We start from the raw sequence: 14,361 nt of genomic DNA, 5'->3' as shown, positions 1-14,361 counted from the left end.
CTGTGTGTGGAGATTTCATTGTGTCTGGTGAAATAGGCCTGGAACGCAGGTCCCGGGGACTTGTCCTGCCACCCTGTGCAAACCCAGGAATGTACCCTGCTCATGATGTTGTCTGTGGCTGTGTGGCTGGCAATGTCCTTGGCATGAACTGGGCACTCTGGCAGCTCCTGCAGTGCTAGGATCTGTGTGGCTGGGGCCGGGTCTGGATCAGGGGTGTCTATGGGTAGCCTACTTAGACCATCTGCGTGGCCCATCTCCTTCCCTGGCTTATGCACCCACTTGCAATTGTAGGCTGCAAGGAAGATGGACCACCGGAACATTCTGGGGGACAGGATTTGCAGGGTCTGCCTGTCCATTGTGAACAGGCCCAGAAGTAGTTTGTGGTCCATGTAGACAGTGAACTCCCTGCCATACAGATAATCGTGGAATTTTTTGATACCTGCCATGATTGCCAGGGCTTCTCTGTCGATTTGGGCATAGTTTCTTTCTGCTCCAGACAGTGTCCTGGAATAATAGGCTATGGGGATTTGCGCCCCATTGGGCTCAAGGTGGCTGAGTACTGCACCCACACCATAAGGGGATGCATTGCATGCGATGCAAATGGGCTTGGACTCGATGAAATGGGTTACTGTGGACTTATCAGACAGTAGTGCTTTCAAGGCCTTGAAGCTATGGTCATGGGCGGCAGTCCAGACCCATGCTGCCTGCTTGTCTAGTAGCCTGTGGAGTGGCTCTGCAATGGCTGCCTTGTGTGGGAGGAATGAATGGTAGAAATTCAACAGGCCCAGGAATGCCTGTAGCTCTGTCTTGTTCTTGGGTGTGGGTGCTAGCTTGATGGCCCTCACCTTGGATTCTGTGGGGTGAATCCCCCTGGCATCTACTCTGAACCCCAGGAATTCTGTGGAGGGCACCCCTATGCTGCATTTCTCCCTTTTGAGTTTAAGTCCAGCTGTGCATAGCCTGGACAGTACCTCCCTGAGCCTACCTGCTAGTTCTTCTGCTGACGCTCCTGCAATCAGGATGTCATCAAAATAGGGGCAGACTCCTGGGATGCCCTTGAGTGTCTTCTCCATGACTTCTTGAAAAATGCCAGGAGCCTATTGTGTAGTGGGTCCGATGCAAGGAAGGGACGCCAGCCGGTGTGTGAGTTCAGCTTTTTATTGGAGGGGGGTAGTGAACTGAGGAATGAGGGTTACCTGGCCTCTTTAAATACCTAGCCAGGTAAGTGGACAGCCAATGGGGTTGGCCCTAGGTTTCCCGCCGGAACTGGGTTTCCCACCAAAACCGTCCAGGCCAACGCCCCCTGGTGGCTGTTGCTATGCAGGTGCCTGCATACATAACACCCTGGCTTTCAACTCAGGGGTTCATTGAATTATAACCTGGGGTCAGATGTCTGACAAGAAGATATCCTACTCTTCCCAATCTGTACCTCCATTTACATATTTACCATCCTGTTTCTTGTGCCCTCCAATCTAACTATTAGTTGATAATTTTATCCTGTCCCAATTTCCTTGGACATCACTGAGTTACACGCATGCACATACACACCTGCATGTAATCCAGCTATATAGATACACAACCCAAATATGCATACACATACATGTCTATTTAAATAGCTTTATTATCTATTTATAGTTCATTACAATATAATTACTATTACTTCCAAACACATTATAAAGGACTTCTTCTAATTTGATTTGTAACACTCTGCCACCAAACATTAGCAATAATGCTGGCTGCAACAAATATAAAAAAGAGTTCTGCTTATTATGTTAGGCAAATATGTTTCTTCAAATTATATACAGCCTGCCTGTGTCCTGATGGGATATAAGATCAAGCTAAAACTTGCAGCTTTGTTTGGCTTTCTAGAAATGGCTATATGCTTATTAAGCCTATTTGTCCACTTAGCTTTGCAGAATAGATTCGCAAAAATGAATCGGAGGATATAAGATAGAGAATTTGGGATCTTTTGCATGCAAAACATGTGCTCTTTGTAGCTTTCCTGTTGTTGTAAGCTACATCTTGCTCACTCAACTGTCTCTTCCTGTTTATGCATCTGTGAAAAAGAAAGAAATAGAGAAGAAGCAAATGAAACATCACATGGCTCCCAAAGAAAAAGTTACTTATGTCTGTAATGTGTCAAAAATTTAGTTACTTTGGGTATTTCTTGCATCCACTATCAACTGTAGCCCAAACTAATTTTCCCCAAGAATCAAAGGCCAGTCATGATGCCAAAAAATTTACCCATGTATCAAAATGTACAGTACCAATAGCAATAGCACTTATTCACTGCTTCATAGCACTTTATAGCACTCTCTGTGGTTTACAAATGTCAGCATATTAACCCCAATATTACAAATGTCAGCAATTACCTCTCAGAAGAATGAATGGCTGAGTCAACCTTGAGCCATTCAGGATCAAACTCCTGGCTGTGGGCAGAGTTAGCCTGCAGTACTATGTCGCGTCGAGCGACTGATCAGGGTTCCGGCCTCAACTCTTAGAGCCCCGTAACAGGGGTGAGAATTTAGAGGGACCCTCGCAAGGGTGAACACCTTGAATATGGAAGGATTTTGCCCTTTGCCACCGACCCAGTGTGCCGGACGTTACGACGGTCACACTTGGGAACTGCGATAGCGCAGGAACAGGATCCTAGGACAAACTGAGGCACCAACACAAGTTTGTTCAAGGTGAGAGAGCACAGAGTGCCCGGGGTGGATGGTGTTGCCCCCTGAACAGCTTTGCACAGCACTCTTTTATTGAGCAGTTTCATCAGGGAGGGGGAAGTACACACATGAGGAAGCAACGTATGGAAGGTCATAGGAAAACATAGCTCATTGCATACAACTGCTAATGAAGAGGGCAAAGGTCATCACAGGAAACAATAAAGCATAACTTATCGTATACAAATGCTAACAGAGAAGACAAGGGTTATCACAGGAAGGCATAACTTGAGGCAAGGACAATTACAGGAGACAGGAAGCCATATCTTGAGGCAAGGGCAATTACAGGAGACAAGTCTTGTTATATACAATTGTAAATGGAGGAGGCAGAGGTTTATCACTAGAGACAGGAATGCAGAACTTTATAACTTTCAATATAGAAGGCAAAAAGGTCTTTGGGAGTCTAGGATAACTACAGTACTACATTCTAACCACTGCACCACCACCAGTAATTATAGCTTCTATTCTTACGTTGTTTAGGAAATCATAAAAGACCTGGCCTATTAGGCATTCAGGACAGTCCCACCCCCATCTCACCTGTTTTTCTTTTTTTTTTTTTTGGTTTGGTTAGGTTTTGGTAGCTTTATAGTTGATATTTTTGTTCTTCACTCAGTTGTGTACTTTTATATGTTGGATTCTCACTAAACCTATCCTGTTGCTTTCTACCATATGCCATTGGACTGTTGTTTGTAGTAAACAATGTCTTCAATGTCATGTAATTTTAATTTTCTTTTTAATTTATTAATATTTCTATACCGCCCTTCTCCCGAAGGACTCAGGGCGGTGAACAGGGCAAGAATAAAAAACACAGAATTACAAAAGTTAAAAAATGATTAAATACATGCCCACTAAAAAAAACAATTAATACATAGTAAAACCCCAATAAAATACAATAAAAACCCCACCAATCCCCCTTCAGGCCAGGCCGGCTTGTTCGAACAAGTATGTTTTTAGATCGCGGTGAAAGGAGCGGAGATCAGGCGCCGTCCAGAGCTCAACCGGTAACTGATTCCATAATTCCGGGGCGCCCACAGAGAAGGATCTCCCCCTGGGGGCCACCAATCGACATTCTCTGACCGGTGGCACCCTGAGGAGGCCCTCTCTGTGGGAACGCACAGGGCGGAGGGAAGTTGATGCCGGCAGCAGGTGTTCCCTAAGGTACTCCGGACCCCTGCCATGTAGGGCTTTAAACACCATTACTAGTACCTTGAATCTCACCCGGAAGACAACTGGCAACCAATGCAGCTTACAGAGCAGAGGTGTGACATGGGAGTATCGGGAGACTCCCAACACAACTCTCGCGGCTGCATTCTGTACCAGTTGGAGCCTCCGGGTGGTCTTCAAGGGAAGCCCCATGTAGAGAGCGTTGCAGTAGTCTAGACGAGAGGTCACGAGCGCGTGAGTGACCATGCATAAATCATCCCGGCTTAGATAGGGCCGCAACTGGCGCACCAGGCGAACCTAGGCGAAAGCCCCCCTAGTCACAGCCACTATGTGATCTTCCAAGGTGAGCCATGAGTCTAGGAGGACTCCCAAGTTGTGAGCCCTATCTATGGGGGGTAATAGTTCACCCCCCATAGAAAGAGATGGAATATCCGAATAGACCCGGGATGAAGGTATGCAAAGCCACTCAGTCTTGTCGGGGTTGAGTTGAAGTCAGTTCCTCCCCATCCAGACCCGAACCGCCTCCAGGCAGCGGGACATCACGTTGAGGGCATCACTGGGGTGGTTTGGGGTCGAAAGAAAAAGATGGGTATCATCAGCGTACTGATGATACCCAACTCCAAAACCACAAATGATCTCACCCAGCGGTTTCATATAGATGTTGAACAGGAGAGGCAAGAGGACCGACCCCTGAGGAACTCCACAAATGAGAGACCTCGCGGTCGACCTCTGCCCTCCTGTCAACACCGACTGCGAACGTCTCTGGAGATAGGAGGAGAACCACTGTAAGACCGTGCCTCCCACTCCCAATCCCCTGAGATGCTGCAGCAAGATACCATGAGGCTGTCCCGAGCCCTCCAGAGATCATTCACCAGCGCGACCAATGCCGTCTCCGTGCTGTACCCGGGCCTGAAACCCGATTGGTACGGGTCTAGATAATCCGCTTCATCCAGGACCAGAGGGAGCTGATGTGCCACCACACTCTCAACAACCTTCGCAAGGAAGCGAAGGTTGGAGACCGGATGAAAGTTGTTCAATACAGCTGGGTCCAAGGCAGGCTTCTTGAGGAGAGGCCTCACCACCGCCTCTTTCAAGACGGCAGGGAAGCTACCCTCACTCAAAGAAGCCGATATAACTGCCTGGAACCAGCTGCGTGTCCTCTCCCGAGCTGCATAGACCAGCCAGGAAGGGCACGGGTCCAATAAACATGTGGTGGAGCTCAGCCTCCCCATAATCCTGTCCACTTCCTCCGGAGTCACAGAATCAAACTCCTCCCAGGTAATATCGACAAGACCGCCTGTGTCCTGATCGTCAGACTCTGCCCAGTCAGAGCCCAGACCGGTCCGAATCCGAGCGATTTTGTCCGACAGATGTTGGTTAAACTCCTCGGCACGACCCTGCAAGGGTTCCTCCCTCACCTCTTGATTAAGGAGGGAGCGAGTCACCCTATACAGGGCGGCCAGGCGATTATCTGCGGACGCGATAAGGGTAGCGAAGTGATTAGACCTCACCACCCTTACCGCAGCGAGATAAGACCTAATATAGGCTCTTAGTCGCAATCGGTCGGATTCGGGATGTAGAACTTGTGGAGCAACTTGAGGCTGGAAATCACTGTAATGATCTACCAAACATATGTAGTGCAACATTAAATTTAGCCCAAGACACCTTGTCTTCCTGATAAACAGTACCAAGCACATATTCAAGTATGTTGATGCAATGTATAGATCAGTTCTTAGCAGTTAACATTCCTCAAGCTCATAACTGTGTTACCTTACATTGTCTTCCTTCTTTACTTATTCAGGTAGAATTTGCTTATTCAATATGCTTTTAAGAAAAGGAAAAATAAGGAAAAATAAATGTGTTTATATCACACTGGGGTGATCAGGAATGGTTTATGGGAGAAGAGGAAACAGCTCCTTTATTTCTAAGTAATCAGAGAGTAAAGTTGGTGGTTGACTTCTCTGAATATTCATGGTATAGCTATATTCTATCCTGATGTTTAAATGATTGAATTCTCTCAATGTTTACAACAAATAAAAAAAGAAATATTTCCTTTTTTAGTGTGTGAGCCTTTAACATTTCCAGTTGTTGGTCTTTTCTTTAAACTTACTAACAGTTTTTTATTTTAATTTTAGTACTAAAGGAAACTTCTGATATGTGATTTTTCCACAAGGAAATGTATTCCTTGTTATTCCTTTCCATAAGGAAAATTGCTCACTCACAATTTATACAATAACATCTGTCTTCATAGCTTCAGTTTTTGAAGAGATGTACTCTATTTTTTTAAAGGCTGCTTTAAGGTGAATAATTTGACAGCTGGTATTTATCTGGTGAATATCAACATTTCTTTCTTTGCAACAAAGAAATACTCCTGCCTGGACAGCACTGAATTCTAGAACAGTGATTTGAAAATCTCTTGAAATAATGATGTTGATAATAATAAGGGAAGCAATGAATTATTATGAAGACCTCATGATGAAATGCAGGCTAAAACATTCTTAAAAGAAATTTATGGAAAGTGTCAACTGTTTATATCAATCAATATGCCCATATTAAGATTGGTGATATTATATTCAGTGCTTGAATGTTCATAAGCTCTGTATACATGTAACTGGATCAGATGATTTTCATTGTGAAGGAGTAAGTTCACAATCTGGGAGTGCTTAATCTGCAGTTTAGCAATAAGTTCTGTTACATAATTAAGCTAATGCACATGTTGTAACCCCTGTTTGAGGTAGACAGATTTGATGACAGCTTTATTTACATCTTATCTTGACTCTTACGCCATGCTTTCTTTAGGGCTTCTTTTGAAAAGCTCTGGATGCTGTTATTATGTATCCCTGTGCATGTACAAGGATCACTAGATACTTACACTGAAAGACTTGCACTAGTCACCAGATGCTTATCAGGCAAAATTTAATATGTTGGTATTGTTCTTTAAAGAAGCCTGTCCATATAAGAGGCCTCTGTCCTGTTGTGAACCTGTCTGTAGCAAGGGCCCTCCTGAAGAGATTTCTGCCATCAGATAGTCCATACAGGCTAAAGTCTTCTCCTGAACTGTTCTCTGATTGTGGAATGTTCTCTTTAAGGAATTTCATTTAGATACAACTCTGTTAGCATTTAGGACATTTATAAAGATGCAACTTTTCTACTAGGATTTTATTGTTTTACATTTTAAAATTGTTTAGGTTGTCTTGAGGGCTGATCTGATCCAAATACCAAGGTAGATATAAAATATATTAGTAATTAAATAATTCATTTGAACTCAGTTCTTGATTATTATATTTTCAGGTGTTGTTATATTGCTAATGTTATATATCTTTTGCATCAAGTGAATTTTACACTTGAATTTTGCATTTAGCTTCAATAGAGTTTATGTCTGAAAGTATATCATAAAGAAATTAATACTTTGCTATACAAATGGCTTTATTTATACATTTACAAAGATTGTAAGGATTGTACAAGACCAAATAATAAAGACAATGCAATAATAATAATAAACCCACCACCCCATATGGTGTCATCCCACTTAGCTAATTAAACTTTTATTTCCTGCTAGCCCTGAACAACACAAAATTCAACAGTATCATTATATCTGACAGCAATTTTCAGTTAATACACTCAGTCTTCCTAGGGAACCAACTAACCACTTTCCTATCTACCTTCTCTATCTATTCCTTTCTTCTCTCTAATTCCTACCTTGCTGTCATCCATTCTGGAAAGAGTGACAGAATTCTCCTCACTCACTGTTCTCTTATTCCAAGGTAGAAGCCTTGTCCTCAAGTCCCTGCCTCTCACTTAAGGAGCATAATTAGTCACTTTTTCATGAAGTGAAAGTGGGGGGGGGGAGAGAGAGAGAGAAGGTAAAAGCATACTTGAACACTATGGAAGGAGGAGGAGAAGGAAACCTGGAACTCAGTTTCTATTTCTTTCAATAATACATTTGTTCAGTCCATAAGTTTCATGTCAGACTGCTAATTTTTTGTCCTGTTACTTCCTTATGTGGCCTTTCCTCTTTCTTCAGTTTTCTTTCCTTGTTTTCCAATACTCCCAAAGCTCCCAATGTCCACCATGCCTTTCTGCAGCTCCAAAACAGAATACCGATGCACTTGGGCTGAATCAAAGTTTTGGATGCCTCTTGATGCCTGTCAAGAATGAGAACGCAGTTTCATGTAAATGCACAATAAACTCCTCTTTTAGTGTCCAGCTTTATTGGAAACAAATGACAAATTGTTGTTGTTGTTGTTAGCTGCAAAGTCATGTCCGACCCATCACGACCCCATGGACAATGTTCCTTCAGGCCTTCTTGTCCTCTACCATCTTCTGGAGTCCATTTAAGCTCATGCCTACTGCATCACTGACTCCATCCAGCCACCTCATTCTCTGTCGTCCCTTTCTTCTATTGCCCTCAAACTTTCCCAGCATTAGGGTCTTCTCCAGTGAGTCCTTCCTTCTCATTAGGTGGCCAAAGTATTTGAGTTTCAACTTCAGAATCTGGCCTTCTAAAGAGCAGTGAGGGTTGATCTCCTCTAGGACTGAACAGTTTGATTGCCTTACAGTCCAAGGGACTCGCAGGAGTCTTCTCCAGCACCATAGTTCAAAGCAGTGGTTTTTTTTGTAAAAGAAAAAGGTGCCAGAACTCACACATGTCATGCAGCCCGCCTTGCCTACCCTACAAGGTTCCATCCAAAAAAGGTGCCGGAACTCCGTTCTGAGCGTTCTATGACAAAAAAGCCCTGGTTCAAAGGCCAAAATTCTTTGGCACTCAGCCTTTCTTATGGTCCAACTTTCACTGCCATACATTGCAACCAGGAAGACCATAGCCTTTACTATACGCACTTTTGCTGACAGGGTGATGTCTCTGCTTTTTAGTGTGCTGTCTAGATTTGCCATGGCTTTCCTCCCCAGGTGCAAGAGTCTTTTAATTTCTTGGCTGCAGCCCCCATCTGCAGTAATCTTGGAGCCCAGGAAAATAAAATCTGTCACTACCTCCATTTCTTCCCCATCTATTTGCCAGGAATTATTTTTTTTAAAATCCCATTTATATCCCGCCCTTCTCCGAAGACTCAGGGCAGCTTACAATCTAAGAAGCACAAATCAATGTGCTTAGCAATAGCCTTCATTCTATGTATATGTCTGCTTATTAGAGCTTTTGCCCCCCCCCCAAGCAGCAGTTTTACAAAGTCAGCTTATTGCCCCCAGCAATCTGGGTCCTCATTTTACCTACCTTGGAAGGATGGAGGCTGAGTCAACCTTGAGCCTGGTGGGACTCGAACCTGCACTAATTGCAGGCAGCTGGTGTTACTTAAGGAGGCATTAGCCCACTGCTCCATCAAGGCACTGCTCCACCAAGGAATTGAGAGGGCCGGATGCCATGATCTTGGTTTTCTTAATGTTAAGTTTCAAGCCAACTTTTGCACTATCCTTCTTCACCCACAACAATAGGCTCTTTAGTTCTTCTTCACTTTCTGCCATTAGAGTGGTATCATCTGCATATCTTGGGTTAATATTTCTCCCGGCAATCTTAATTCCAACTTTTCATTCATCTAGCCCTGCCTTTCTCATGATGTGTTCTGCATATACATTAAATAGGCAGGGTGACAGTATACAGGCTTGCCGGACTCCTTTCCCAATTTTGAACCAATCAGTGGTTTTGTGTCCAGTTCTCACTGTTGCTTCTTGACCCGCATATAGGTTTCTCAAGAGACAAATAAGATGGTCTGGTACTCCCATCTCTTTAAGAACTTGCCAAGGTTTGTTGTGATCCACACAACCAAAGGCTTTAGCATAGTCAATGAAGCAGAAGTAGATGTTTTTCTGGAACTCCCTAGTTTTCTCCATGATCCAGCATATGTTGGCAATTTGATCTCTAGTTCCTCTGCCTCTTCAAAATCCTGCCTGTACTTCTGGTAGTTCTCGATCCATGTACTGCTGGAGTCTAGCTTGTAGGATTTTAAGCATAAATTTACTAGCATGTGAAATGAGTGCAATGGTGTGATAGTTTGAACATTCTTTGGCACTGCCTTTCTTTGGACTTGGAATGTAAACTGATCTTTTCCAATCCTGTGGCCACTGTTGAGTTTTCCAAATTTGCTGACAAATTGAGTGTAGCACTTTTACTGCATCGTCTTTTAAGATTTTGAATAGCTCAGCTGGAATACTGTCACCTCCACTAGCTTTGTTTTTGCTCAGTTTTTCTAAGGCCTACTTCACTTCACATTCTAGGATGTCCAGCTCGAGGTCAGTGACCACCTCATTGTGATTATCAGGGACGTTAAGCTCATTCTTGTATAGTTCTTCTGTGTAATTTTGCCACCTCTTCTTAATCTCTTCTGCCTCTGTTAGGTCCCTGCCGTTTTGGTCCTTTATCATGCCCATTTTTGCATGAAATGTTCCTTTCATCTCTCCAATTTTCTTGAAGAGATCTCTGGTCCTCCCTATTCTACTGTTTTCTTTTGTTTCTTTGCATTGTTCATTTAAGAAGTAGCATATTGGACATCTTCCGACCTGAGGGGCTCATCTTCCAGCATCATATTGTTTTGCCTTTTGGTACTGTCCATAGGGTTTTCATGGCAAAGATACTGGAGTGGGTTGCCATTTCCTTCTCCAGTTGATCACGTTTTGTCAGAACTCTCTGCTATGACCTATCCGTCTTGGGTGGCCCTGCATGGCATAGCTCATAGCTTCATTGAATTACGCAAACCCCTTCGCCATGACAAGGCAGTAATCCATGAAAGGGTATGACAAATAGCACTGTCTTATACTTCAATGTCATAGAGATGCTGTTACCTCTCCAATTTAACACAATTCAAGGAAAAGATCTGCTTTTAGGGTACACTCACAACCCATACTTTCTCAAGCATTTTTTAATTGAAACCACAGCATATGGTCCTAATGCTGCATATTCCACAAACAGTGCCAAAGTAGTCATAAATTTAGGTATTCCCATTATTAGGGTTTACAAAGCTACCAGTGGTTTAGTGCCTGCATTTACATTAGCATATCACTAAGCAATACTGAGCTATAGTCAAGGGATATAAAGCCTCAAATGTAAGTCACTGAAGCGTTATGCATTTCATATACCAAACAGAGAAGGAAGTTAACTTTTTAAATATAGTTACTAAAATTTATGGAATGACTAATATTTCAGAATACAGGTAGTCTTCACTTGACAACCATATTGGGACTGGTAATGTCATGGTTAAGTGAAGCAGTCATCAAGCAAAATATCACATGGCTGCTCTGCTTAGCAACAGCAATTCTGGCAGTTCCTGATGGGACTGCAGTTTGTGACCTCCTGCTGGCTTCCCCATTGACTTTTGTCTGAAGCTGTCTGGGAAGTTTGCAAATGATGCTTTGACCATTGTAAATGCACAACAGTGGCCAAGCACCCAAATTGTGATCATGTGACTATGGGGACATTGCAAGAGTTGTAGGTCTGAGGACTGGTTCTAAGCCATTTTTTTCTGTGCCATCACAACTTCAAATAGTTGCTAAATTAATGGCCAGTAAGTAAATACTATCTAAAAGCCAAAGGAAAATTGTAATAAAGAAAAGTTAACTTAACCACCAGTGGTTAACTCAAACTTAACCACTTTCAGTCCTGTTTGGTTCAGTTTGGGTCCACAAAATTTATAATTTAGTATTCTCTGATGGTTGCTCTTTTTCAGGTTAAGATAAGCACGGGAGATGGAAATGGATTTAATAATGTTATGCATCTGTACTGAAAATTACATGCCACTGGTATTTATAGGCTAATTTGAAAAAGGTATGTCTTGTTTCTGTATGTCTCTATCATTACTTCACACATACACACACACACACACACACACACACACAAACACACACACAAACACACAGAGAAGACACTAGGTTGAAAGGGTTGGCTCTATATAATATAGTAAGTATCAAGTGCCAATCTAGCAGTAACTGCAACTGTAACTGCAACAGTCTCCTTTATGGGATCATACATCATTTTTAGCTAAGAATAACCTTACCTTATTAATTTAATTTGTATTATTCCTCTTCTACAACTGTCAAAGTTGGCTGACAGTTTTAAGTTCTTCCTTTAATCACTCCTGAATGTTTTATCTATTTTCAATAACTTAGGAATATTCATCTCCTTTATACGTATGCATATGTGCTGTGCTTAAGAAAGACTATGTGATCTGAGCAAGAGACAATTCACTGTCAAATTTTACACTGAACTGACCTGCTGACTTAACTGCTATTGGCTTTAGCATGCCAGCTATTTACAGCATAGAAGACTTTTCAGATTTATTAAGAGTGCAGGCAGTTTGTAAAATCTTGGTCTGACCTTTTTGTCGTTATTTCTCTCTTTCTATTGAACTTTCTCCAAGGATATCTCTGGAATAAATGCTGGAGGATTTATTATTTATATAGCACCATTAATGGCTATGGTTTAAAAATCCCTTGGAAGGTTATTTACCATTTATTACAGTGCACTTATATAGGACAGAATATAAGTCAAGTTGTAGCTTTTACCAGGAATGAAACTACACTAGCACACACTATAAATAATTCCCCAATGAAAATTTTATTCTGTTTCATCTCAGGAGACAAATATAACAAAATAAGTATGTTTGGTGGGATTTGTAATTGGCTGACAAACCATACTCAATGAGTAGTCCCTAATTGTACTACATATACATGGAGGGAAGTAAGCAGTGGGGTACCACAAGTTTCCGTCTTAGGCCTCCTCTTCAATATCTTCATAAATGCCTTAGATGAGGGAATAGAAGGAGAACTCATCAAATTTGGAGATGACAATAAGCTGGAGGAATAGAAAACATCCCAGAAAACAAGCTCAGGATCCAAAAGATCTTGACAGACTTGAACAATGAGCCCTATCCAACAACATGAAATTTAATGTGGAGAAAAGCAAGGTTCTACACTTAAGCAGGAAAAACCAAAGGTGAAAGTACAGATTAGGTGAAATCTGGCTCAAAAACAGTAACTGTGAGAAGGATCTTTGAGTCCTAGTGAACAATCACTTAAACATGAGCCAGCAGAGTGCAGCAGCAGCCAGAAAAGCTAATACAAGCCTTGGTTGTATAAACAGAGGTATAGAATCAAAATCACATGAAGTAGTAGTACCGCTTTATAAATCCTTAGTAAGGCCACACCTGGAATACTGGTCATCACATTACAAAATAGATGTTGAGACTTTGGAAAGTTGCAAAGAAGAGCAACTAAGATGATTAAAGGATTCGACAAAAAACATATGAAGAACAGTTGCAGGAATTTGGTATTGTTAATCTAGATCAGGGGTGTCAAACTGCCAGCCCATGGGCCGGACGCGTCACCAGGAAGCCATGCCCACCCCACTGCCAGCAATGGGAAAAAAGCTCCAATACATCACACATCACATGATGTCACGAGTTTGACATGTTTTGCTCTAGAGAAAAGAAGGACTAGGGTGATATGATTGCAGTATTTCAGTATTTGAGGAGCTGCCACAAAGAAGTTTATTCTGCCTCCCTAGTAACAACTTTAGAAATTGTTCAAACTATACAGAACATAAATCAGTTCTATACCCTAATAGGAAAGAAGACTTTATTAGTCTTAGAAAATGCTATGAAATATTATCAAATACAGCCATTGTCAAGGAAGTTCTAGGAGAGCAGCCATATACAGTAACAAGGAGCTTTGACCAAATTAATAGATATCCCTGTCTCCTACCAATAGATTCTAATGAAATGGATGGATTTCATTAATGGTAATGATAAACAAAGGTCATGGCTTCTTATCTCAGATATTCCTTGGCTATATTGGAATAAGCTTTCCACCTTTCATAGGTAATTTGTTTGTTGTTTGAGAATTTTGAGTAATTCTGGAGATTTCCAAACTGAAGTTAACTGGTAGGGTTTTTTTTTCCTTTCTATGCAGTGCATCAGGAAAATGGAATATTTTTAGTAATCTCGGTCTAATACTGATGTCATAATGCTATATCAATGTCCTTGAGTATGGTACACATTTTTGCCACATTGATTTAATAAAATAAACCACTTTTTAAACCATGTATATTTCAGCTTTCTGGTTGTGGATAGTGGTATTGAATACTGAATTGTTTTCTGTCATTATTTTTATTATTTTATGTAATACTTATATTTTTAAAAATTATCCAATAATGCATGAAGCTCATTCATGGAGAATAGAGAATAGAAACATAAAAAAGTAATTATTATATTGAAATACCAAAAAATCATCATACCACACACTATATAGTAATATTGTATTACTATTATTATTGTAATATGAAAGAATATGATTTTTAATCAGATGCTATTTGGGTCAAGGAACTATAATAACAACCTGTATATAAATATGAGTGACATACAGAACCGATTAAAAATAGTTCTCTTTTCATCAGTTTTGTCTATCAGTTTGGCATAGATCAGTTATGGTGAACCTTTTAGAGACTGAGTGTCCAAACTGCAACCCAAAACCCACTTAT

Source organism: Vipera ursinii (assembly GCF_947247035.1).
Source record: "Vipera ursinii genome assembly, chromosome: 7".
Taxonomy (NCBI): domain Eukaryota; kingdom Metazoa; phylum Chordata; class Lepidosauria; order Squamata; family Viperidae; genus Vipera; species Vipera ursinii.
Note: the sequence above shows the minus strand (reverse complement) of the source record.